The sequence below is a fragment of the Vanellus vanellus genome, assembly GCF_965231255.1.
Source record: "Vanellus vanellus genome assembly, chromosome: 1".
In the NCBI taxonomy this organism is placed as follows: domain Eukaryota; kingdom Metazoa; phylum Chordata; class Aves; order Charadriiformes; family Charadriidae; genus Vanellus; species Vanellus vanellus.
Window position 1 is genome coordinate 49,531,219 of NC_138905.1, and position 26,586 is coordinate 49,557,804.

The following is a 26,586-nucleotide window of genomic DNA, read 5'->3' on the forward strand; positions in this document are numbered from 1 at the left end:
CTAATTTCTCCTCTTCAATCCACCACGTGGGTTCAAGAGAAGAATTTGCCCTTATGTCTCCAAATCCTCAAACCCCCGCCTCTTCCGAGGACTACTACAAATCCTCAGTCATTCCCATCTGCAGGAGCACACAAATCCCAGAAAAAGGCTTCTGCAGAAGCCTGGCAGGGCATGAGGATACCTGTACGTGCGGGCTTTAATTACCTGCTCCCCTACCATCCTCCTACAGCACAGTAGCTGTGAACCCTCCTACAGCACACGCAAAATGGATCCTAACTTCAGCTATTGCGCTGGGCATGAAAACGAGCTTTCAAGTGAGTCATGCTGCTAAAAGCTCAGGTATACTTTCTCGTCTGTTTAGAAGAGCTAAACCCAACCGCTAAACAAATAACTGTATTATAGCTCTGAGGGCCTCAGATCGGGTAGGGAGGTGGAAGGTGAAAGGAAGAGAGCACGAGTGTAAAGATGCATAGCCTGGGAGCGGCGGTAGCCTGAATGCCTTCAGAGCACCAGGAGGAAAATGCTCAGAGGAGGCACTTTGCAGGCTTTGGAAAGGATAAAGGCATCATTGCCTGCGAAGCTGGCCTCCAGGTACCAGCCAGCTGTGTTATTGTGCAGTGACACCAAAAATGGTGTTTTGGCTGCTTCCCCTTGAGTGTGTATCCACCTTAATAACATTCGTGGTGGCCTGCCTCGTCCTTCTGCTCATGACTCAAACCAAAGCTCGCCCCAAGCACTTTTGCTTTTACATAGCAGTTTTGTCTCCTACCAGGCTACGTCTGCTCCCCTGGGGTTTTCACCTCACTCCTCCCAGCCAGGGCAGACGGCGTCGTCTGTTACCGACCCGCGAAAGATGCTCCAGGGAGAAGAAGTAGGCTGGGAGGAAGCAGAAGCGTATCATCCCTTTGCTCAGGGGACAGCTGTATGGAGTGAGCTACATCCAATTTTCCCTCCTTTCCTCTCCCTTGCTGTGCGGATGGTGTTGATAGGGTGTGCGTGGGGAAGCCTGCCAGGCTCCTGCAGCTGCCTAGCTGGTTATGCTCTCCCAGGGAGCAGACAGGCAGGTAGAGCTGCCAGCTGGCTTCCCTCGCTGCGCTTGCTGTATAAATATGTACACTCCTCATACATTTGCCTCGCTTTTGGGGAGTATTAGTTCTTGAGTCTCTGGCTGACTCCAACCCAGCACGCATCAGGTACCGCCTTGTCTCCTCACCCTTTGTACGCCCCTCGGTGCGCACACACCCAACGCCGATTGTGTATACAGATGCCCGCAAATCCGTGCCACTGTACGACAACAGCCCTGTCCTGGAAGTGAGAGGCGAAGGGGATCTCTTGGGTCAGTTTGTTTCTCCCTCTGATCTCTGGGGATGCAACACATTCTGAAATAGCAAGCTATAGCTGTCTAGCAAGAAGTCCAGTTATTCCCTGTTTTTTTGTTTTTGTTTTTGTTTTTGTTTTTGTTTTTGTTTTTGTTTTTGTTTTTGTTTTTGTTTTTGTTTTTGTTTTTGTTTTTGTTTTTGTTTTTGTTTTTTTTCAGGTGGCAATCCACTACATTAAGAGTTTATTTAAGATCTTGTGCTTCTTCCATAAAAGACTGTGGTGATACACTGATGAACTTTGATGGAAGCTGAGTCTTATTCCAGATTTTTAATAAACAAATAAATGCCAGTTTTTCTAATCAGGACGATCCAGCCTTTCTGATGGCAAATTTTAGATCCTTTCTGGGCAATGTGGAATGGGCAACAGTGGGTCTTGGCTCTAGGAAGGTACAAGAGTATTCATAATTCCAGCTTCTTCCAAAAGACAGAATAGCACTTATGGCACATCTTCTGAGCTCATAGAAAGATTTCTCAGGCCTGTCCTAACCTGTGGTGCTCCTGCTGTTTGGAATGATACATGCTACATGGTGGAAAATGAATTCTTTGATTCCAGGGGAAGTCTAGTATAACGGAGATGAGATTTTTGGCATTTCTACTGGCCTGATTTTGTTTTACTGTCTGGATTCCTTGATGCTATGAAAGGCTACACAGTAAGCAAAGCTGTTGCAATGGCCAGAATTTCCTTATGGGATTGTTCCCGTGACTTGAAAACTTAACCAGGAAATCAGATGGTTCCTTACAGATATAAATTAAATGCATACATTTTTTCCCCAAAACTGACCTCAGGAGGACCCCTGACTTACTGTAGCCACATATATTTGCTAGCTATTGCATATTTTTTCCATGGTACAAAAATCTTACTCCTATTGAATAAAATGCAAGACTGTCTCAAATCAGGTTAGCTGGATCCACTGGGGGATATAGGTGAGGGTAACAACAGAAAACTAATGGTTGAGTCCATAAATTGTGTAGAAGTGAAAATGAAACTCAACAGAAAGATTACTGCATTAAACAATGTAGAACCTACATGCTCTCATTAATCTTTCTGTACTGTGGGTAGCTATATGCATAATGTTGCTGGACAACAACTGGAAGAGGTTGTCCAGAGAAGTTGTGGAGTCTCTGTACTTAGAGATATTCAGAACTCGACTATTCAAGGTCCTGAGCAAACTGCTTTAGCTGTGGGGTTGGACAGGATGATCTCCAGAGGTCCCTGCCAACCTCAACCATGTTGTGATTCTGTCACTCTGTACTTTCAGGGTCCAAATGAAAGTTTAAGAAAAAATAAAATACATCCTTCTGTAAAACTTTTGCCTTAAAGTCTCCAGCTTGCTCCAGGAAGAATTAAAAGTTTTTGCTTTTTAGATTTTTTTTTTGCATGGAAAGTTGTTGTAAATATGAAGGGCAGCAATAACACAACATAGAAAAATTGTAATAAAATAATAATAATAATAAATAATAATAATAAATAATAATAATAATAATAAATAATAAATTTGGGTACATCTTTTCCTTTCTTCCTGGATCTCCTAGTAAAAGTAAAAGACACAGCATCAGAAGAAGTGAGTGTTAGAGGATGGGGCTACATCCAGAAAGAACTAATTATTGTAAGCTGCTAGCATAATCAATAACCATATAGCAGAATGGAGAGCCACCAGTATTGTACTGCCCTTTGGAAATCTGTTGTTGCAAAAATAGGTATGGTGGCTGTCATGTTCAGGACAACTAGCTAATGGGCAATTATAGTCAAATTTCTTCAATTTTCCCTGTAATTAGAGTAATTATATACCCAACTTGCCCATATTCCGAGCTGTGAACATGCTAGAAAGAGTAATTTGTTTTCATGAAAATCTTATTAAGCTGCATCATTGGTATTAATCTTTCCCTGTTAAAAACTTTGTTTTTTCCAACGATTGAAGTCCAATGTATTGTGCTTTTCGTATTGCAAAATCCATCTGTATTTTCCCTCAGGGCAAAAGGTCTGAAGCAGCTGTTAATGGAGAAAGGTTTAACACTATAAATCATCTGAATTTCTCTTCAGCTTGATTCTAAGTAACAGCTGCTTTAGTCTACTTCACAGCGCATTATGTTTGTAAAACAATGCAAATTGGGCTGTGTTTCAGTGGTTGTCGTTTGTCTGGTGAGTGTTAATTCAACATAATGCTGCATTTTGCTGTCATATTTATAAAGAACTACTGATTCCTATCCTGGGAATTCTCTGTCTGGATGTTCTCCACCTTTTGAAGTGGAATAGGAGATTGACTTGTTGGAGTAGAAGATATTTTCTTCCCATGGAAACATACGTATCTGAGCAAATTCTTTGCCTTGTTCAATCCAGTTAAGGGAGCAGAGTGGTACGTGTTGCATACGACCTTCCTTTGTGCACAAGCAGTTACTGGGCAAACCCGAATGGAACATCCTTGACAATATTTACTGTACCTAATAATCACCTAAGTCAGAGTAGCTATTTCTGCACAAATGTTCTTTATGTGTTTCACTGACGCTGAAAGAATAACAATGCCAAGATTTTTTTTTATCCTGTCCGCTTTCATATCATAGAATCATAGAGTACCAGGTTGGAAGGGACCTCAGGGACCACCTGATCCAACCTTTCTTGGCAAAAGCACAGTCTAGACAAGATGGCCCAGCACCCCGTCCAGCTGAATCTTAAAAGTGTCCAGTAATGGGGGAAGCCACCGCTTCGCTGGGGAGATTATTCCAGTGGCCGATTGTTCTTATTGTGAAAAATTTTCCTCTTGTGTCCAATTGCAATGTCCTCAGGAGTACCTTGTACTCATTACCCCATGTCTTTTCCATGTAACTCCTTGTAAACAGGGAGTGTCCATCTTTGTAGCCACCCTTTAAATACTGGAACATGGTGGTAAGGTCTCCCCTAAGCCTTCTTTTCTCAAGGCTGAACAAACCCAATTCTCTCAGCCTTTCCTTGTGTGGCAGGCTTCCCAGTCCTTTATTATTTTGCATTCAGAAACCTGATATAAAGAAATGCATAGTTTCACTTTACTCTTAGTGTATAGCCAGGATTTGTGCCCTTTCTGTTTCCACAGTGTTCTTTCCATTTGATAGTTTTCCCTTAGATAGTTTTAAACAGTTTATATTTCAACTAAGCTTGAGGTAGATGTGAGTAACCATTTGAGAATACATTCTGATTCATTTTCCCCATCTTATGTTCATAAATTCATACACCTTTGCTTCTCAATGAATTTTGGGTGTTTGTTTCTTCGAAGAGTAGAGAAATCCTACTCTTTAAACAAAAATACTCATATATCTAACACCCATGCAGGTGACAAAAGTTGTCAAATGCTGTAGTGATGTCGCCATATTTGGTGTTACTACATGCATCAAAAGTTCTTAACTTTGTTTATAATGCTTTTAGACATCTAAAAACAATGTGATAGCCAATACACGGTCAGGGGAACAGTGACAGACAAGCTCTGGTAGGTCTTGCTGAAATGGTTAAATCAGCGCTTCTTTGAAGACGATGTGGCCCCCACTTGCAGAGCTGGAAGAACAGAGCATTTGACTGCACCTCAGCTGTTCCATTTTACAGTCCTGTACGTGAGCTTAACTTAGCAATAGAAGTTGTTTTGCAGTAAGACACCAGATTATGACCGGAGCAGCTGAGGTGCAGCAGGTTTTGCTGTATCTGGAACAGGAGCAAGAATTTCTGGCAAAGGGTCAGTAACAAACAGCTGGGATGGGGGAGAAGAGGCAGTAAGGTCTTAGCCACCACAGCTGTTTGCTTAGTGAATGTAAGTCAGAGCCTTGAGAGAAGCATATAGTCAAAAATAGTTGAATAGTTCATGAACCACCTGTAGTCTGAAATATATTCACAGGGAAAATTTGTTGGACAGCTGTAGATGATGACTAAAAGTACCCATATCTGCTTTTGGATCATCTGCACAGAGGAAAGCAGGCTATGTCTGCAGTATCAAATATTCTTTCTAAAGCTCAAGGCCTTGTACCTGGACTGTGAAGCTAAAACATTTTGAATGGAAATGAACTCTTTTGGCTTTGTCCTTGTAATCAATATGTCCATACCCCTTTGCAAAATACAATGCATTTGAAGTTCTTCTGCAAGTGGCACCATGGCACCTGCCCCTTACAATGCTGATGTAGTTTATTAGGAAATACCACAATAGAAGTCAGAGGATATTGAGGAGAAAAAAAAAACAAAAAACACCTATGACACCAGCCAAAGAGGCCCTCAGTTTCAAAATACTCCTTTTTTTTACCCCTGTTCTTCTGATCATTTCCTGCCTCTCCTCTACAGAGAAGCACTCACAGCTATTTATTTATTGATTGACATTCATATCTATAAAACATGTGCCCACTGCCCAAGCATCTGGGTGGATTTACATTCACAAAAAGCCTAATAAATAATTCACAACATATTACCAACAACTGCTAGAGAAAAGAGAATCCTGAGCTAATTAGCATCAGAGAGCACAAAAGCCCTCTAGAAACGTCTGGTCTAACCAATTTCCCCACTAAGTCTGCTAAGATAACAAGTCCCATGGATTTTCTTAGGAAGAAGCGCAGGTAAACAGATAAGCTTTGCTCCGTGCCCTAAAGGCTAGCAGGACTAGCAGTCCAGCTGGGAAACAAGTTCCAGAGCTGAGTGTTCTTCACAGCAAATATTTTCCCATCCATTACTGAAACTGGAACTGACAACAGAAATGCTGCAGGTGAACTCAATGGCTTAAAAGATAAAGGGAAGAAAAAAACAGATCCCAGACCATTTAGGGCTTTGTAGCTTATGCCAACATGTTCAGTGTTATCGCTCCACAAACAAAACTTTATACTTTCATAAAAAATGCACTTGGAAGTAAGAGTAAAATGTCCATGGAGTTCATTTATGAAGTAATAAAAGTAAATTAGTCATGGAGCAATAGAATAAGGTAAAATCAAATCAGATTTGCTTATTTGAATGCTTTACAACCTGGAAAATAAATGACAATAATTTGGAAAAAGTTTTATGTCTTGACAATAAAACCTCTAAACAGTCAGATACATTATCTTGCATTTAACGTGAGGGCAAGCAAGTTGAAAGCTGTTTAGAAACCTGCAGAACTCATTGACTTATACAGTAAGAATCGGGCAGATGAGTAAAATTTATAGTGTTCTGCTGAGGTAGGCTGGATGCTTATGACCTCGTGGCACATGCAACCAAGGGTTTAAGCTCAAGAAGCTGATACTGGTCAGAGATTTGAAGGGTTGCTTGGTGCATTACATTCCATAAGTGCTGGGGTTCCCTACGTAGTTCAAGCCTCTTGGGTACAATGCTATTCCAGCAGCTGTTTTGCTCGTTGGTGTCATTAGGAAGGGGAGCCTTTCTTTGTCCTGTAGGGATACTTTTCCAAACTTCCGTTATAACTCTTTGCCCTTCCCCACACAAAGACCATTATTGTCTAATAGGAGACAATGACAACATTTCATAGGGGGAGAGATGAACAGCTCTATCAGTTCACCAAACATGGTGGGAACTCTCGTTCTTAGTGCAAATTAAGGTAATTGTGTTGAAGAAACATTTTTCAACATATCTAAGGGGAGATTAGAGGAGAGGGAGGAAGTATGGAGAATCGTCGCATATATGGACAGAACATGATGGAAGGCAAGAAGAGGAAAAGTAAACTACTCCTACTCAAGCCTGAGTACATTCAAAATGTGTAACTAATCAGGATTCAGATAAAATTATAATTCCTGTAGAGCATTTTTTTTGCTGTATATCTCATTCAAGAAAATCTCAGAACTCCTGTTGTCCAATGGCCTGTAAATTCAAAAATATGGGAAAATCCAAGAATCCCCCTTCCCAGTGACACAAACCTCATTATTCCCTCTATTAAAAAAAAAGGCAAATTCTATTATTTGTCTTCTCCCATGTCTGCTGACTAAAATCAACACAACAGCGTAGATGGGGCCAAGCTGGGGAGGGCCCACTGAGGGAGGTTCTGTGGTGAAATTCAGCTCTACTTGCTCTCCACCTCTGTCACTCTCTGTTAGGTTTCTACTCAGACAGAAATTGTCTTTTGGAAAATATTGATGAGCTTGGAGTTATCTATGCATTTATATTCAGGACCATTGCTTAAAAATGGCGGAACAAACTTACTCAGAGCATGGTCAGAGCACTCTTTGTATCCAAGCTCGTGCCTTACTTCATAAAGAAGCTGACACGAGGTTATTTATTGTCTGTTTCCTAGAAATAGAGCTCATTGTTCTGAGATCACACCTTCAGAAGCACAGATTTTGACCACGTGGTTTCTGTTGACTCTAACCTGACATTTCCTGATTACCAGACTGATGGTATCAACGTACTGTCTTCAGTGCAGGCATTTCTATTTTATTTGCTTCTTTTTACAGCCAAGTTATCATTCTTACACAAGCAGTAATAGCAGGTGATTGGAGACATGTTCCCTAGCAGTGTGAATAGCACAGGTGTCTTTTTTTTTTTGTTTCTTTTCGCTGGAGGTTGGTTCGAGTTGGCACCAGTGCCACCTGAAGTGCAGAGCAGAGTCTGTCACCGGTGCAACCACCATCTGTCCTACCCACAAATTCAGCAAGGAAGGGCATAGATAAACAAGAGCGGAGCCTCTCGGTGAGGTTCTTCCTGCTGGATTACTCCATCAATGTTTCAGGATAGGGAAGAACCTGCTGCGGGTTCCGGTGGATGGTATCACAGAGCCTGTGGACCTTCCAGGTCCAGATGGGCTTCCAGGAGGGAACCAGCTGCCAGCCCCTCATGAGGAGGTCCTGAAGCACTTGGCAACCCCTTTATGCTTCCCAGCACGCTGCTAAAGCAGCCGTGCTGCCCGAGACTTCACAGAGAAAACTCCCCAGATTTGTGAATACAGCTCCAGGCTCTCGTCCAGTAGTTTCCGTGCTGGTGAATAAGAAATGATGTGCTAACTGAAGGCTAACTATTCCCCCTGATATCTCTTTGTTTTATTTCTTTCTATGCAGATCGTAACTCCACAGACAGCATATAAGGTGTCTATGTAGATTTCCGCTACCACAGAAATTATCACCAAATCTTTGTTGTGCAACTCTTTTCTGATCCTCCATAAAATCTCCTGCTCTTTGTGCTTCAGAATGTGGCACAGACATCCACTGAGATCAGAGACTTTTCAAATCCCATCCCAGGCTTTTCCCAAAGGACAGATAAATCAATCTGCCAACACTGTGACAGTCAGAAAAGTAAGCTTTACATCAGTAAACGACTTGCACTGTGTTTCTTCCAGTAGGATGCTTGTACAGGGCACTGAATGTCTGGTCCAGTGTGTTATCCATAATCATCACTAAGACCAAAGAGAATATGACAGTATTTGAGAGTGACAAGCCACCTGAGTTTTTAGAATGGCATGTACGAGTTAAACTGTGATTAAGATATTTGCTCTTTGTAGAGCCATTTCCAAAGCTCTAGCAAAAACCTTGTAAAAGATATAGATGCATACTTTTTTATCAGCCTCCCGGGGTAAAATTAGATCTCACATAGATCTGTGCACTCCCTGAATTTTCTGAATTCAGGCATTTGCTCACAAAAGACAAGAGTGATCTTAACTAACTTCACCTTATATAAAGTTAAGTGTATATAAAGTGAAGTGTAATGCCAAAAAGTGGGCAGATGGGCTCCCTGTCAAAAGAAAGGAGGCGAGTCTAGTTGGGAATTTGTCTTATTCTAAATCGTCTGTTTAAGTTATCCCGACAGAGTACTGCTCTGGAAGTGCCTCTCTTTACTGAGTATAGAAGGGTTCCAGGAAAGATAAGACCTCCTGCTATTTGACAGGTGCAATCAGTCCTGGCTCTAATAAATACAATCCCTGTTTTACACACTTGGAACATCATGAGTATTGTTTCTAACATTGTATCTCCATTTTACTGGGCCAGATTTAATAGATTTGTAACTTAGTGCAAAGACATTAGTCATGAGAGGTTACTGACAACAGGCGGTGAGCAGTTGGCAAGAATGACCAATTTTTTTTTGCAGTATTTTGGAAGGTTAACAAGATATTCATTGCGGCAGGTTAAAGCCAGTGCCACTGCACATGTCATCATGGCTAGAGCCATGTATATGGAAAACCTGGCCCCAAGTTCGCAAATCTTAAGAAAACCTCCCATGAACTTTCCTAGGCCACATTTAAGATTTTAAGTTTACAGTTATGTATCTTACCATTTTCTGCAGGAGGCTTTAAATGACCTTTAAAATAAACATCAGGGTTCATGAGTTCATTCACCTGCATGAAGACGGAGGAATACGTTCATATGAACACAGTGTACTGAGTGCACCGAGTCCTTCACAGAGGAAGCAGATCACACTTCAATTTATTTATTAGTGAATTAACAAAACATTATAACAGAGGATTTATTATAATGCGTAATGTGAAAATGGGTATGGATCTGATTCTGAAAATCACTGAGTGCCTGAAAGGCTGTGTGGAAATGATAAACTCTGTGGGAAAAATGAAGTCCTGTGCAAAAGCTGCGCTACAAGCGTGTCTGTCATCATGGCACTGCCCATGAGAATAAATAAATACAACAGCTGCACTCGCTTCCATTGCCTCTGATTTTCCTTATTTGGTTTCTAAGACTAAAGAGAATGATCGAAGTTTTGTACAAACACAATATTTTCCTTCCTTCAGATGCATTCTGATGTATCTGCCAGGGTTTATCACCGTAACAATAAAGAAAACGGAAATGTAGTATTTTAGTCTTTGCTGTAATATTTCTTTAATCACATTATTTGCTGTAGGAAGTTCAGTCAAATGTTAACTACCATGAACTACTGAAGTGATAACAAACAAATACTGCAAAAAACCTTCCCAGCTTTGGGACCAAGTCTATGACATTCCTCTTTTGTGACAAGTCTGGTTGAAAGGTTGTAAACAGCCAACACATTAGTAAAATTAGGTAAATAGTTAGAAAGAAAAAAAAAAGTCTCACGGATGTTTCATACTCTCTCATGTCATGTCTGCAACTTTATTCTTTTTCTTTCTTGCTGTAGATTAGCGTACACCGTAGTTAGGGAGCCGGCAGGACACAGTGCAGATACCTGAGCAGAAGCATATCGCTGCAAACCAGTGCTGTGCGATCCTGAACAATGTCGGAGGCAAAAGCAAAAGATCTAGTGTACCACAGCAATGGCTGTGACACAGCTGCTTCGGTGTTACGCAGGTTGCGTTGTTGGGATGAAGGCTGAGCGATCCTGTGTCTTCCCCCTCTCCTGCTTGTATTTTGCAGAATCTCTCTTCCGCATGATAAGTTTTTTATCTGCACCAAGTGAATATTGTTCTAGCTTGTCTCTTGTTATTGCTGTGATTGAAACTACATATGAAATTTCAACTAGATCTCCGGAGACTGGAGACTGAGTTTCTGTAATATCACGCAGACCATTTTGTATTGTTCAGAAACAAAGACTAACTTAAGGCAAATTCTTAGAACAAGCCGACATTTACAGTTAAAGCTTTTCACTTGTAAAGCTGCAGAGTTTACACTTGTATTTACACATACAATTTACTATTTTAAAGATAAGACAAATTAACTGTAGCGTCCAAAGTAACACCATCTTTCCTAAACAAAAATTAGGATCTACTGGCAAGGTCTCAAATACTTATTCTTTACTGCTGGCAAAATTGTATTGTTTAAATGGTGACAAATACATGCGGTTTACTCTCAGGTGATTAGATCTATCTATACTAGCAATTAACCACTTACCTTATTTTATCACTGTTTGTATTAGGAAATAAGTGAGTCTGTTTCCACTTGTATGGCAACGAGAGAGCATACAAGTTGGGAGAGTTTCTAATTCTTTCATTCAATATGACTTGTACAGTAAACTTGAAAAAAAAATTGTCCTGAAGCCTTTTAGGCATCCATGCCAAGGATTAAAATTTCATTTCTGTTTTCATGTGATTTGCTGTGTGAAGACAAGCTTTTAAGACTGCCTCAGTGACTTGGGAATCATAAAACTTATTTTTAAAGGGAGGTGGGGCATGCACACTCTGTGCTGTGGAACCCTGTGCAGGGACACCCCAGGTCCGGGCTTTGGGACCTAAGCCAGCATCCTCATGTGACAATGTGCCATTCTGTGAAGATGTAGCAACCTATGCAGAGCTACTCCAGGGATATCCCAGCTGAGTTCCCTTGATGATATAGATGCGATGTCAAGCACCTGCATGACTAAGTAGCATTAAAAATCAATGGGATACTCATTTCTGTTTCCAGTGAGGATTTCTATTCCTGTAGAGCATAGATGCTTCTATTTTTTCATCTTGTCATGGGAAAAAGCTGACAGGGACTTCAAGAGAAACTTGTTAGTATCTTTTATACCGTCCCAATGCTATATGCACAAAGTTAGTAGCAATTATACAGTGGTATGGGATAAATATTTTTCCATGGGTATAATTATGTTCCTGTTTATTTTAATTTCTTTTTTTCTGCTTACACATATATATTTTATATCCTTTTCTGATGCCCTGTATTACCTGACTCTGTAGAACTTTATTTTGTGGACTAATATACATTTTGACCAAAACCGTTACATTTTGGAGACGTACCTGCCCCTTGATGCATAGGACAGAATTTCCCTGCTTCCCAAGTGCTGGATGCTACACATCAGGTGGTAACTAGGTTCCCTTTATAGTCAAAGGAGAGACATTGTCACTTTTAGAGTTCGCTTCATCTCCTCCCAGAGCAGAAAACTGAAATAGGCCTGATGAATGAATTTGCCTTTGGCTGTCTATTGACAAGCAAGGCTGTAAATGCCCACTTTCCTCAGCTGACATGTGCATCTGTAACTTTAGATGTTACAACTTCTGTTCATTGAGGCTTATTTTCCATAGCGAAATCTTTTGGTAAGTCGCTGGTTTTAAAATATTTCCAATGAGGACAACAGTTGCTAATGTGACTATAAGCCAATGGGGGGGGGGTCAGGATGACTGTGTCTGAACTGAGCTAGACACTTACTCAGTCTCCCAACTTCTTTTACATGGTTCGTAAGATCAGACTTTAAACAGCAGCTTCTTTGTCTTTTTCCAGGGCCATGCCTATTAAAAATGGTTGCATTCCTGATACAGTTAACATTCCATTTACTAGTGAGCTGAACATCTTTTTGTTCCTCTTATCGTAAAGAGAGATGGCTGGTAAGCCTAAAATTAGGTCCATCAGTTGTGGTTTTTTGTTTGTGAATGTATATGTGCGTGTTGCTCCGCCTCTCTGTTCTGCCCGTCCGCTTAGTTCTCCTAAGTAGGCAGACACAGAAGCACATGTTATCAGAGTCGTGCTCCCCGAAAGCGCGGCGGGGGGAGGAGAGTCTTGCATACTTCGCTACTCTACCTGCACACGGGAGCAAGGGAGAGAAGTGGAGTGGCAGGGTGGTGTGACCTGCATATATCTACACAGAGCTTATGAACAGTCCACTTATCCCTCTGGGTTTGCTGCGGCCACAGTGCAATGAGGAAAGCTGAATTTTAGCAGTACTGTGCTTTGTCACAGGGGGGAATCTTTGTTCTATAGGGCAGTGGACAAAAATAGCATCCTCAAATGAACGGATGGTTAAAAATGGGACCTGTCAGTCTTAATAATGTCAGTTTAAACTCGAACTCAGTCTTTCTTCCAAACGTGCAGAGCTATGAATGACACAACAGAATCACATTTAGCTGGTGGCTGGCAACCGCGGCGTACAGAGGCAGAGCACAGCTACTGTTTTGTAGCGGTGCAATTATATTACTGAGCTGCTTAATGTTATGCAGGGAACCCGGAGGGGGAAAAAAAAATAATCACAAAGGGTGTTAAAATCAAGTCTGCTGGGAAGCTCTAATTATAGCTGTTGCACAAAATTTAAGGCCTGTGTGTCAGTCAGCTTCTGCATGTTAGTACCTTTTGCCAGCACAAAATGTAAGATCTCCTTCCTCCATTACATAGTGGTCTATAGAAAGGTGGAGGGTATGGTTTATAGAGAGGCAGGATATCAAAATTTTGTGCTGTGCTGCCTGTGGTTGTAGAGACTGGAAGAATCATGGGCAGTGTTCAGCCTTGTACAGGCACGAGGCTACATATTAAAAAAACCCACTTAGAAATCTGTGAATCATCCCCCAAGCTCCAGCATATTTTCTAAAGCACTCCAAGAAGATCTGTAGAGGCTTAGAAAAATTGCCAGTACATTTCCAGCACTCTAAAGGCATTCTGAGACATAATATGAAAACAACCAAAGGTATAAATTTCCGTGGTAGGGGATGCTGTGGAGTATTGTTGAAGATTAACTGAGATGAAATAAATCTTCATGTACAGACCAGGTAGACCTTAGAAAGTTTGGGTTTGGGCTTTTTTTTTTTTATTATTTGCTTGTTTGTCTGTTTGCTTGTTTTTGTTAAAGATCTGTTAACCCCCCCGCCTCTTAAAAGATCAAAAGAAAATGTTGGTGATTACAGAGAGGTGTGAGACAGCTTTTCTTGTTCGCTTGTTTTCAGCACTGGACAGCAGAGTGAATGGTTAAAGCTCGTTTGCTGAAATTGAAATGGTCTGGGGTTTAAAGTAGTGTAATCCTTTCCTTAAACAGAAATCTTTCTCATGGTAGAATGAGCATGATTTGCAATTTCTATGAGAGTAGTCTTCCAGTGGCAGTTATTCACCCATTGGTAACATTGATAGGCAAAGCCAACCTTGTATCTTGGCATAGTTATAGCACATATGGCCAACCTAATGAGTTTACAATCCTATCTTGTGTATCCTCCCATGTGATGACAGCAGGTATGTGAGGTGCTCACACAGGGGCAGAGGCTGAAAAAGCCAAAGGCTTGGGGAAATGCTGATGTTCTGTTCAACAGGACAGATCAAATCACAGCTTCGCTCCGAACAATGTATTAAGAAACTAAACTTCATGTTTGAGACTGTAGCTGATACACTGGACAAGGGGCCCATGATACCTCTGACCAGAAGTTTGCACAAAATCTCAAAACAGGTGAATCTAAGGGCCTAAAATACTTACAGAATAAAAAAACCAAGCAATCTTCTGCAAAATACTTAAAAAAACGGTAGAGAGTTTTACAGGTACCTTCTCAGTTAGGTGACTATCACCGTACTTGGGTGTTCCTTATGCCAAGGCCTACCATGCGTTGTTGATTCTAGCTTAAAATGAGAGTAATGGGAAAGTGACTGATGCTTTGTCTGCCGGCTGAGGAGCACTATTGTATGGAAATCCCTGGACCATTTGAAATATTTATGTGTTACCCAGAAACTATGCTCTTCTCAGGTAAATACTTCTTTCAGTTTGCTAGGGAAAGGGAGAAAGCATGCTTTATTTTGAAGTGAAAGCAGGCTTTGCTGTATCACACCAGGAAACCAAACTTGTATTCTTGATGAGAAGAACTCCCTGTTGGGCACTTTAACAGCTCGAAGTCAACCACCATCTGCAGGTCTCTGAGGCAGTTTTTTTGATGAAGATAAACACAAATCCCACAATCATCCAACCTTATTTTAAGTGACATTGTTACTAACAAATTGAAGAAATATTAAAAGAAAGAGTCTGCTACCCTACTAGTATTAAAAGTTGAGTGGAAAAGGATAAAAAAATAGTGGAACATGTACTAGGAATCACATGGGAGACTGAGGCATTACCTGTATAATGCTGTTCCACTACTTTAATTGAAGAAGATATCTACTGACCCATTAAACATAGTCAAACCCATATAAGGTAGGTTTCTGGCTGGTCACACAATCTCATCCTGGGAGACTAGTCGAGGGTTATTCCCAGGAAGGTTCCCTTGTCTGCAAGGAGTTCCTGCTAGGGAAAGGAAAGATGAAGACATAATTCCTGAAGTCATGCCTGGCATCCACCTTGAAAAAAGCGTTCCAGACTGAGAGACAGACAGCAATCTTAATGAGAGGAGAATCTTCACTAGGTCTACATTAACTTATTTGGTTGCCACTTAATGATTTTATTTGTCTATTTACATTGTCTTACAAAGTCCTCCACAAGCTTTATGCTGGCAAGTGGAAGAGCAAGAACCTGTTGCTAGTCACATGGGCTCTTGTTGGGTGATAGCACATTTTGTGACACACTCTCCAACTATGCTCTTCCCTTAACATTGAGGAATGGTTGTCACAATAATGAGCTATCTAAAATCAAGAGTAATGCAGACAAAATGAAAACTGGATCGATGCTTTGTTCAAAGATTTCTAGCTTGTTACCTCCTTCCTCCCACCTGCAGGGGGGTAAGATAAGGTGCAAGGACATGTCTGGAACTTAACAGTGTGGATGACAGTGTTGAGTGTGTATGGATAAGAATTAAGGGGAAGGCCAATAAGGCAGACATCGTGTTGGGAGTTTGTTATAGACCTCCCAATCAGGATGTAGAAGCCGATGAAGTATTCTATAAGCAGCTGGCAGAGGTCTCACGATCATCTGACCTTATTCTTGTGGGGGACTTCAACTTCCCAGACGTCTGCTGGAAATACTACGCAGCAGAGAGGGAACAGTCATGGAGGTTCCTGGAGTGTGTGGATGACAACTTCCTAACACAGCTGGTGAAGGAACCAACTAGGGGAAGTGCCCTACTGGACCTACTGTTTGTTAACAGAGAAGGTCTTGTGGGGGATGTAAAGGTTGGAGGTCGCCTTGGGCAGAGTGATCACGAAATGATAGAATTTTCAATTCTTGATCAAGTAAGGCAGGGAGCCAGCAGAACTGCCACCTTGGATTTCCGAAGGGCAGACTTTAGCCTGTTCAGGAGTATGGTTGAGAGTGTCCCTTGGGAGGCAGTTTTGAAGAGCAAAGGTGCCCAGGAAGGCTGGGCATACTTCAAGCAGGTGCTCTTAAAAGTGCAGGAGAAGGCCATCCCCTTGTCTCGAAAAACGAGCAGACGGGGAAGAAGACCAGCCTGGCTAAATAGAGAACTTTGGCTGGACCTCAGGAAAAAAAGGAAAGTTTACATTCTCTGGAAAAGGGGGTTGGCAACTTATGAGGACTATCAAGATATAACAAAGCTCTGTAGGGGGAAAATGAGAAGGGCCAAAGCTCAATCAGAACTCAGCTTGGCCACTGCAGTTAAAGACAATAAGAAGAGATTCTTTGAGTATATCAATAGAAAAAGGAAGACTAGGGAAAATGTAGGCCCGCTGGTGAATGAGACAGGTGCCCTAGTGGTGGAAGACACAGAGAAGGCAGAGTTACTGAATGCCTTCTTTTCTTTGGTCTTCACTGCTAAAGTTGTCCCTCATGAATCCCATACTCTGAAGGCAAAGGGGAAGGTCTGGAGAGAGGAAGATTTTCCCTCAGTTGAGGAGGACCGTGTCAGAGATCACTTGGCCAAGCTGGACATTCACAAGTCCATGGGCCCTGATGGCATGCACCCGCGAGTGCTGAGAGAGCTGGCGGATGTTATTGCTAGACCACTCTCCATCGTCTTTGAATGGTCATGGAGAACAGGAGAGGTGCCTGAGGACTGGAGGAAGGCTGACATCACTCCGATCTTCAAAAAAGGCAAGAAGGAGGACCCAGGGAACTACAGACCAGTTAGTTTCACCTCTGTCCCTGGGAAGGTAATGGAGTGACTCATTCTGGATGTCATCTCCAGACATGTTGAGGAACAGGAAGTTATTGGAAGTGGTCAACGTGGATTTACCAAGGGTAGATCATGCTTGACCAATCTGATAGCTTTCTATGATGTTATAACTGGTTGGCTGGATGAGGGGAGAGTCGTGGATGTCATCTACCTTGACTTTAGCAAGGCTTTTGACACTGTCTCCCATGACATCCTCATTAGGAAGCTGAGGAAGTATGGGCTAGATGAGGTGACAGAGAGGTGGATTGAGAGTTGGCTGCGGGACAGAACTCAGAGGGTTGTGATCAGCGGCACAGAGTCTAGTTGGAGGCCTGTAACCAGTGGTGTCCCCCAGGGGTCAATATTTGGTCCAATTTTGTTTAATATATTCATTAATGACCTGGATGAGGGGACAGAGTGTATCCTCAGCAAGTTTGCTGATGATACCAAACTGGGTGGGGTGGCTGACACCCCAGAGGGCCGTGCTGCCATCCAGCGTGACCTGGACAGGCTGGAGAGCTGGGCAGAGAAGAACCTAATGAGGTTCAACAAAAGCAAGTGCAAGGTCCTGCACCTGGGGAGGAAGAATGCTAGGCACCAGTACAGGTTAGGGGCGGACCTGCTGGGAAGTAGCTCGGAGGAGAAGGATCTGGGGGTCGTGGTAGACAGTAAATTATCCATGGCCCAGCAATGTGCCCTTGTTGCCAAAAAGGCCAATGGAATCCTGGGCTGCACAGGGAAGAGTGTGGCCAGTAGGTCGAGGGAGGTCATTCTCCCCCTCTACTCTGCACTGGTGAGGCCACAACTGGAATACTGTGTCCAGTTTTGGGCTCCCCAGTTCAAGAGGGACAGGGAACTGCTGGAGCGAGTGCAGCGAAGGGCAACTAAAATGATTAAGGGATTGGAGCATCTGCCTTATGAGGAAAGGCTGAGAGAGCTGGGACTCTTTAGCCTGGAGAAGAGAAGGCTGAGGGGAGACCTTATTATGGCGTACAAGTATCTAAAGGGTGGGTTGAAGGAGGATGGAGCCAGGTTCTTTTCAATGATTCCAAGTGACAGGACGAGGGTTAACGGGCACAAGTTAGTACACAGGAAGTTCCGTTCAAATACACGGAAAAACTTCTTTACGGTTCAGGTGACAGAGCACTGGCACAGGCTGCCCAGGGGGGTTGTGGAGTCCCCTTCTCTGGAGATTTTCAAGACCCGCCTGGATGCAGTCCTGAGTAATGTGCTGTGGGCAATCCTGCTTTGGCAGGGGAGTTGGACTAGACGATCTCTAGAGGTCCCTTCCAACTCTGAAAATTCTGTGATTCTGTGATTCTGTGACAGTAGAGCCCATCTACTTCTTGCTGACCTCTGACTGCTACAGGCAGTTTGCAGATGGGAGCGTTTGTCACCTCCCTTCTCATCCCTACTTGTCAGTTCAGACATGGGAGACACTGGGCATACAGCTTCCTTTCTCCCCACTCTTCTTGGGTCCAAAATGCAGGCAACCCTGATGGGGGTGTATTGGTTCAATAGAGGTTACAGGAGATGGGACTTCAGCCCTCTAAGAGACAAGTGTCTTCTCAAAGGGCTCTATAAGTTCCCTTTGTAGTTAGTCAAGAGGTACAGGCATTTCCAAAGGGTGATTCATATCGTCAAAAATTAAGTGTGTTGGATAGATGGGATGAACCCTCTAGAGGAACAATTTTATCTGCACTGTCTGTTCAAGTAACCTAGATGACAATCTCAGTCTAGATGCTTGAATTTTACAGGGCTGCAGTTAGATGAGGTGAACCCTATCTAAACTTAAATTTGAACCACACAGTATCTAGAAGAGCACTTTAAACCACAAATGTGACTGAGTTAAACCTGCATGCCTATTGAAATAAAATGGGATTTGGCTGTGGACATTCATAAAGAAATTTTGGAAATACCAGTTTGCCTAGTGGAAGCTGGCAAAAATCATCATCCAGTAATCAGACATTTACAGGCTGGGATTTTTTCCCCCTGCAGATGAGTCATTTACACGAACAGTCCAAAAACTATAGTCCTGTTTTTCCTGTTCAAACATGATCTCTGTAATCCTTTCCATTTCTTTTGAGGAACAAATTCAGTGCTTTCTGTTTTGTTTTTTTTTTTTTGTTTGTTTGTTTGTTTGTTTGTTTTTAATGCAGTTATTGCTTTGATTAATGATTTAATTGTTTAAAACACTTTGAAAACGTAAAGACTGCATCTAAGCCAGGCCCTATTTAATGAATAGCAAAACCAAAGAAGCTGCGGTATACGTTACAGAATTAGCTTCATTGTGGCGGCCCCGGTGAGATCACCAATTTGTTGTCCACTTCTGCAGTCTAGCCATTATTTTCCATGGAACAAACCCTGCCATCTATACTCAAAATTTAATCAGGAGAAAAGACACAATAATGGCACTGAGAACAACTTCTGGCGCAGCCCTGTATAACCTGAAGCTATTTTGCCTTCCCTGCAGTAGCGTGCTCCATTTTGCTTGACATGATGATAAAGCTCAGCAAAAAGCAGCATTCTCGATCCTGAGGAAAGCCGACCCACATCCCTGTCTACCCACTCTTAGAAGTGTGATGAGAAGGCTTCGCTCATTACCTTTACCTCTTTCTTTTAAGAAGGATAGCAGCATGAGCGAGGATTTTTGAAAGAAATATCATACATTATCTCTGTGCTTTTAGGTCATATCTTCTCAAGTCCCCTACCCATTTCTTTTCAGGTGACATTGGCCTCTTTTCACAAAGCGTCACTCTGTTTTATCTCCCCTCCCCTCCCATATTTCTCCTTCTCTGTGTTGACCTCTTGCCATGGTGACAGTCCTCTTGGTTCCATTAATTGAACTTTGATGGTGTGAAAATACCGAAAGCATCACTGTGCTGGCGTACTGCTGTGCACCACTTTCCATAAAAATACACTTTCCTCTTTCTTTTATTCAACGCTTCTGTTATTTTAGTGCTCAGTGCTGTCATCGCTTCACTTGCTTCCTCCAACTCGCAGCCCAGCAAAAAGTGGGAAAGGAAGTCAGCTTTCAGCTAAGGATGGCCACTCAAATGTATGGAAAGAGTGAAAGCTTAGTTTCATAATACGGGAACTGTTTTGTTCTTTTTCTCAGAATGAGAAGTGCTGAGAAACACAGAGCAGGCGCCATTCTGCAATCCGGTTCTCTGCGAGCTACAGTTTGTTGGGCTGATAAGTGGCTCGGTGCTCGCACAGGAGTAGCTCATGATAAGGGAAGTGATTCAGTGCCCAAATGTCCTATTATCAAGAATCTACAACATGTAAAGTAAGTGCCTGCTCCTGGATGGAGATAGTGACGTTGGTAAAAAAAGCCAGACAAAATAAACCTGCCTCTGTTGTAATTAAAACCACAGGAGATAATGCGAGTGCTATGCATTCCTTGGGCTCTCAGCTGCAAAACAGACGCTATCTTCTGCTTTATTACATGATTTATTTAATTTTTATCTGCTTAAAAAATACTCATTAGGGATGAGCCTCAGAAGAACGATTTTTGGATAGACGTGGGTCGAAACAAACACACAATGAAGGGTGACCTTTCAAGAGGGGGATTACCTATAAATAGCAATGGTTATCCCTCACAGCCTTCTGACATAAGCCTGACGGGAGTACGAAAAGGAGACCCTTTCCACCGGTTCCTCCAACATGATTTCAGACTGGCACATGACACATTTTGGCCATGAATAGCTGAGGAGAATTTGCAAGGGATCAAGCAAAAAGCCTTAGCAGCTGGCTGGCTGTCAATATTCCCCTGGGTTTAACAATTAGCTCAGAGCTTCCTTCTCTTTCCCCATGAACAACAGCACACACTTCACCAGAAAGGAATATTAAGATTCTGTGTTTGAAATATGTCACTTTGGGAGCTCATTTATTTGAAAAAATTAATTGCAGCAATTTTTAAAATTAGCCAAGCACTGTCAGCAGAGTTTGTTCAAACCCTAGAGGGCTTTAGTATCAGGCTGCAGTTCTTAACTAACGTTTCAACTTTTGCTCTGTATCATGGATCTATCAAATCCTTTACTTGGAATAAGGAAGAATTGTTATTCCTGGACATTTACTATTCTTAAAGTGGAAGAGGTGAGTGAACTAATCAGGAAAAGATACGGTCGGTTCTGTTTGTAATGCTTATTTGCTTATCTGTCCTGTGAGACTGTTACAAAATAATATTTCAGAGTTCCTATTTTGCGGAGCTTCATGTGGAATAAATTCCCTGGTCGTTCTGCCAACAGACAGTGCATAGAAGATGACAGTTTTGAATAGTCAGACGTGGCCAGTATCTGAACGCTCGTGTATTCGTTGCATGTGTATGTATCTGCCCCGCGTTCTCAGGCGCATCCTGAGGTACGTGCAGCCAGAGATCACCAGCAGCCCCTCCACAACCCGCAAAACTGCTCTGTGCTGCTGACTCCCGTGGCCCCATGCACTTAGGATAGCAGTTCTGATAAAAAGAAAACCAAAGCAGCTTGCTTGTTGATGTTAGATTCATATTGGGTGATTACTGTGTTTATCATCACTATTAAAATAATGATTACTGGTGACCTGGGTCTGTATACAAGGCCGAGCCCATGTACTGTTGGTAAACAAAATAAGAGACGGTCTTTGTTGGAAGGCATTTGCAACCTAAATAGACATGCAGACAAGAGGTGTTATTATCTCCACTTCACAGATGGTGACCAAGATACGCTGATATGATGTGCCAAGGGATAAAGGCAAACGTGAGGGGGCAGGGAGGGAGCCAGCCAAGCGCTGAAGCTGGGTTACCCGGCTGCCCTGACCATGACCGCTCTTCCTCGCCGTGCCCGCTGCGGACCTGAGAGCCGCTGGGTTTCCCTCCGCTCACAGAGGGGAGCACATGACAAGCAGCTTCCCCTCCAGCTGCTCCAGCCCCGCTGTCACCCTCCCAGTCGCTTTCTGCCTTGCGGTGCCAGGTTCCTGTTTACCCAGGAAGTATTCGTTACTGGTTGGCTCCACGAAAGAGATTTTTCGATTCCATCTTGCAGATGTCATTTTAATGCACATTTGACAGTTGTTTCTCTGCTTTAACATCACGATCTGGAAGCTGTTCACTTTGGATGTTTACAGCTGTTGTTGGGTTTAAAACAGCAGCGCTTCATTCAAACCTTTCCGCAGCCCAGAATCCCTCCCTGAGTTTATTGCGGGGAAATGTCGCCTGAAAAAAAATTAGGGTTCTTAGAGATGAGTTGGTGAAGGGGGTTATATAATATCATGCTGGCACTAGAAACAGACTCCGTGACCCAGAAGATAGCTTGCAGTCCTGTGTCACTGCTGCCTATGATACAATGACTTATTTTCAGCGCGAACACCACTGAGCATAACAAGTTCTCTTCTGACATGAAAATCCCCTGAACGGTGACAGGGAGCCAATCTCTCTTTTACTATCGCTATCCTGTATTTATACTCACATGCCACTCCCGTCCAGGATCGGTGTCCTATTGTGACCTCTCCTACAGGGACAGGTATAGAAAATGATCCCTCTCCTGCGCTACCGGGAGAATAGGAAATGTCAGCAGGTGCTAACTGCCAATTTACAGCTCCTGGTTTTCCTTCCAGCGTAAAACTGGGGGAAGCTTTATCATGCAGTTGCCTAGCTGCTCCACTCCAACTGGCAGGTTAGTTTTTAAACGTGATTTATAACGTGAATCTTGTTTACGTGTTGGAGGGCTTTTGGATTACAGCATGAAATTTGAATGTGTCTAAATAAAGGGAATGCAGTGGTGGCGGTGGCGGGGAGGCAGGGATTATATGAAAGCTTTCAGGACGCTCCGAGCAGTGTGCTGCAGTAGCCAAGGGATTTTTATGGGCACAGAGGCACAAAGTAACCCCTCTAATCCCTTTCTCACTGGCTTACAGACTCTGAAGAAGCTTAATAATTACAGGGGAATGCAGTCAAAGTGTTTTTAAGGACATATGTGCCGAGGCTTATTTTAGTCATTTCCTAACAGCAAATGCACTGGCAGATTCTCAAGGAGAAATCTGAGTGCAAGTTCTCCCTTCTCTCTCCCCCAACAAAAAGATGATGATTTACACTTATATCAAAAAGAGTCTTAACCAGTGAGGAGCTGGGGGAATATTTCCTAGCCTGTAGGATTATGATTTTTCCACAGCCGCACCCCTGACCTGTCTCTTTCTGGTGAAATGCAAAGAGTACCCCTGTTCTGTTGAGCTCCCCAGATGGGCTTCTTTTCGTGAAAAGGCCAACAGAAAGCTTGCGCGTTCCCTTTAAAATATTATCCTTCTGGAGAAGTATTTCACCTTCTCTGAAGTTACTGGTTCAGCTGATGGTGACTCTGCTGCTTATATATTGCTACACATAAGTATGTCCCTAACTGCGTATGTACTATATATATGCATACGCAGGAGGTGTCCAGGAACTGTTTCTGTGCTGAGCTTTTAGTTTCACAGCTATGTCATTTTTGGAGGAATCTGTGCCTCAAAGGAGAAAGGTACGGTGTTACTCTCTCACCCTGGAGAGTTTTCGCGATGATTTTTTCTTTGGCAGTCTTGCCCAATTCAAAAATTATGGCATGTATTTTCCCTCATTCTTCCTCATATGTCACCTCCTAAAAAACCTAGGCACAAAAAAATTACAGCAACATGGGAAGTTTTTTGAGTAATAATGGTAGAGGAGGATAGGAAATGTATACTTGTTTTATGGTGCGTGCTAATGCAGTGCTTGGCATCCCACTGTTATTTGGGATATAAACTGCAACAGAAATGAAACCACTTATATCTTGTTATTGCATTACTAACTAAAAATGGCCTATTTTCTCAGCCTTGTAGCAACGATGAAAGTTTTGTCCATATACTTGTCATTTCTGTAAGACAATCTTGAGACCCATAAATTCATATAAAAAATATATGAGGTAAGAATTAAACTCAGCTGTCTGAAATCCCTCTTTTCAAATTGCAATATTCTGCCTGCATCATCAAAAAAAGACCCTAACTAACGCCTTGATCCTTTTCTGCTGGGGAACAGATTGCTCATGTTAGGATTGCAAATTAACTTTAGTTTGAACCCCTCGCATTTGCTATGCTAGGTCCAGTTTACTGTGTGTGAAGCTTTGAGTTGATGCAGTATAAACTAATCCAAGATCTGCCTTTCCTGTTCTGATATTAAAAACCGGTAGCCCTTTTTGAAGGGAGGGTGTTTGCTGAAGTGATATGAACCTGATTCTTCATTGCTGTGACCCCAAACTTTTTTTCTGGGGGAACTGACTCTCCTTTTACTTAGTGCTCTCCCACCAACGGGAGGACAGCTTGGTTCGTGTGCTCTAAGCAGTTTAGATTTGAGCTGATTTGGCAAATCTCTGGTTTCAAGGTTGGAAGCTAGATGCCAGGATGAAGCAATGGCACGTGGCTCCCAGTACATGCTCGGATCCTGGTTGGCTCTGCATGAACATGGGTGCCATAGCACCCATGTCAGCCTCCTGCAGCCCTCATGCTGCTTTCTCTCGCTTTGCACAAGGGATGCCAGAGACCTTCTTGACAGCAACAGGAAAGAGAGTACCCTGCAAACAGGAAGGTCTCCTTCCCTGTGTTGTGGCTACACATCCAACCCTCGAACAGAGCTTTAAAGTTGTCTGAGAGCCTTCAGACAGCCACAGCACCTCCACTGACTTTTTGCAGATGGCGTAGAGTAACCTTGCAGTATTTGAGATGGGCAGGTGTATGACAGTCTAATGTCTTATTAATACATCCCAGCTCACGATAATACAGTGTGCTACAAACTCTTAGACTGTGCTATCTAAAAATTACTCACGCTGAACAATGTTCCTCTCATAACTAGTTCTGTAAACTTCTGTGGAATGACTTAGAGTGAACACAAGTGGCATAATCTGGCCTTTCATGTTTATAATTGTAGTTATCAGCTTAAAAAAAAAAAAGAAAAAAGTATGGGATTTGGATCTTAGATGCCATTACCCCAAGGTGCTCGGTGTAATCAGGTTTTCTGCTCTTTGAATGTTTCCAGGAAAAGTTGCTTCCTGAGCAGAAGAAACATGAAAGATCAGGAAAATGACTAACAACATGGAAACCTTAATGATGCCTATCAAGTGCAATAACTGAGAACGCGGCAGATTGTGGCAAGGACAACAAAATGGGCTATTTAGCACAATGACTGCCAGCTATTGTTTTTCAAGCAAATGACTGAGACTTGGAGATGATTAGTCTATAACCAGAGGACAGGAAAAACACAAAATAAAATGAGAAAGGGATTGTAAAAAACAGGAAATAAAACCCACAGACAAACTTCATATAGACATGAATTTCACTACAGAAATAGTAAACGGTCCAAATTTACTCCTCGTATATGCCAAAAAAGTCAGCACATTTGAACTAGGTTAAGTTTAACTTGAGCTTGATCACAAGTTAGCTCTCTTTGGCAATAAATAATTATCTTTTGCTGCTTGAATACGTTCAGCCCTACTTTGTACACCTTCATGTTGCCCCATTGGTTTTATTGGTAGAAGGGAATAGAGATGGTATTCCCTGATGAAATAACCATAAGCATTTGCAGCAGAAAATCACCACTGATGACAACTCTTCATACTGAAACAAGTGTCATCCATAAACACATCCATTTCTGTGGTGTCCATCTGCCCCAGCAGGGACCTCATGTTACAGTAGGAAGACAATCTAAAAGGCAACATGGCATTAAAATATTGATGGAACAATGTTAGCAGGAAGGGGAATGCATATTTAATAAGTGCCTAGATGCTTTTCATGTACACATGTGACACCAGATCTCTCAGGCTAATCAGAGTGAGGTTGGGTCAGTCCTTGTGAGGGGAAGGTTCCAGACAATACATGGGATATCCTGTTGTAGCTGGCTTGAACGTGTCTTTCAGTGCCTTGACAAGAGGCAAGACGCAGGGTAAGTGATGTCTTGAATTTAGCTTCTTGCTAGGGACACTGCGCAGGTACCTCCCCTCAGGTGGTGTCTCATAAGGCCCATTTCCTCCGTGACTACCTCCTTTGTAAGGAAGCACATGCTTTGAGATGCTGCTGTGGTAGACTTCTGTGCGCTGGTAGGAAGGCTGGAAGACATAGCATTCATTGTGGTTCCCCACCTGGAAGCTGGGAGGTGGCAGGACTCCTGATGCACCAATACGAGGAAGTCCCAGTCTGCCAGGAGAAAGGGTCTGAGGGGGTAAGACAAAAAGTTCACTGTGTCCTGAACACCCCCTCACAGGGAAAGGTCAAGAACAACATAACCCAGGCTATTAAAGGCAATGAGCTGTAAAAGCCGTGGCTTCTGCATCGGGAAACTGTGGTTGTGACTACGATGATCGTAAGAACCTGCAATCCCATTTTGGTCTGTGCTGGGCCTCCACAAATAGGACTGTAAAACTGCATGTAAACGGGTGTGCACACCTCCGTGCTCTGGCTTCGCAAAGGTGTGAACTGCAAACAGCTGTGAAGTTTTACAGACATGACACAAAGCTTTCAAATAGTTGCTTGTAGATGCATAAATTTTAGCCTTTGAATTGCAAAATTGTCCTTTGTGTTAAAGTAGGTAAGTAGCCTCATGTGTGCTGGTGTATGTGTGTGTATGTGTGTTTAGGTGCTTGCTCCTTTATTTGGCTAAAAATAATTTATAACACTTTCCAACAGTC